General features: G+C 47.4%; 1 pseudogene; it reads right to left on the bottom strand.

Annotated features, from left to right (window-relative positions):
• Nucleotides 1–257: 257 nt before the first annotated feature.
• LOC130604216 (5S ribosomal RNA) lies at nucleotides 258–366 on the bottom strand (annotated as a pseudogene).
• Nucleotides 367–1,396: the final 1,030 nt, after the last annotated feature.

Here is a 1,396-nt window from a genome sequence, read left to right as displayed (position 1 = left end):
ACCCGTAGGAGTTGCACTCTCTCGATCCTCCTCCCCGTTCCTCCGGGAGCGGGGAAGGGGAGAGCCCCGGTGCAGGAAGGGGGGGGAGAGACAGTTCTTTTTTGAGATAAGAACAGTTTAGTAACTAAGGTATAACACAAATCACTACTGCTACCACCAATGATAATAATGATAAAGGAAATAACAAGGGAAGAGAATACGATACCACCGGCCAAGAAAACGAGTTCCACCCGGAAGCCCCTGTCCTTCTGGGTAACTGCCTACAGCACCCGGGATTCCCAGGCGGTCTCCCATCCAAGTACTAACCGAGCCCGACCCTGCTTAACTTCCGAGATCAGGCGTTTTCAGGGTGGTGTGGCCGTGGCCTCAGATCCTTTGTATCCCCGACTCCAAAAGCCGAGGGGTCGACCTCGAGTCTCCCTTGGAGCTTTCTGCCAGAGGCTCCAGGTAGGACCGTTCTCCCCAGCTGCAGTGTACAGCACATTTTTTACATCTGGCCCGGTCCGGACTGGTCCAAGGGCTACTGCATGAACTATCTCGCGTTTAATTTGCTCAAAGGCTTGTTGCTGCTCAGGGCCCCATTTAAAATCATTCTTCTTCCGGGTCACATGATAGAGAGGGCTTACAATCGAACTGTAATTTGGGATGTGCATTCTCCAGAACCCCACTGCACCCAAGAAAGCTTGCGTTTCTTTCTTATTAGTTGGTGGAGACATTGCTGTTATCTTGTTGATCACATCTGTGGGGATCTGTCTACGTCCATCTTGCCATTTTATTCCCAAAAATTGAATCTCCTGTGCAGGTCCCTTGACCTTACTCCGTTTTATGGCAAAACCGGCTTTCAGCAGGATTTGGATTATTTTCCTCCCTTTCTCAAAGACTTCTTCCGCTGTATCGCCCCACGTTGTTTGAAAATCTCTCGGTCCTCCTACATCGTCGTTTGACCCCAGACAAGACCCAAACCTGAATCTGCTTAACTCTTGAAATCAGTAGTGGGCAAAACACACTCTGTATGCGTGTTAGCATGGTGATTCCCATCACCATCAGCAAACAAGTCTCAAGAGCATTAAAAGGCCATTTAAAAAATTCAAAACTCTCAAATGTAAATGGTCTGGGGGGACGACTAGGAGGGTAAAAGGATGTCTCCTTCACAGGTTGAGCACCTGAGAAGGAGAAAAAAGATGTGTAATTGCTAAGCACCTCCATCATATACCTCCCAAAGTATAAAGGTGGTGACCACACTGGGAACATAAGCCAGATCAGTTTCATGATCAATGATTCTATTGTATTACAAGTCATTACCATAAAGTACAATGGGATAAAAACCTTAGCCCAAGCCCCACACTTGAAAAACACTAATACAGCCAATACCGGATGGGCGTAAGATATGGTATAC

This window comes from Pezoporus wallicus, unplaced genomic scaffold (assembly GCF_028554395.1).
Source record: "Pezoporus wallicus isolate ANWC-B61680 ecotype Strahan unplaced genomic scaffold, APGP_CSIRO_Pwel_v1 contig_6524, whole genome shotgun sequence".
Taxonomy (NCBI): domain Eukaryota; kingdom Metazoa; phylum Chordata; class Aves; order Psittaciformes; family Psittacidae; genus Pezoporus; species Pezoporus wallicus.
Note: the sequence above shows the minus strand (reverse complement) of the source record. Positions and strands in the feature narration are given on the sequence as shown.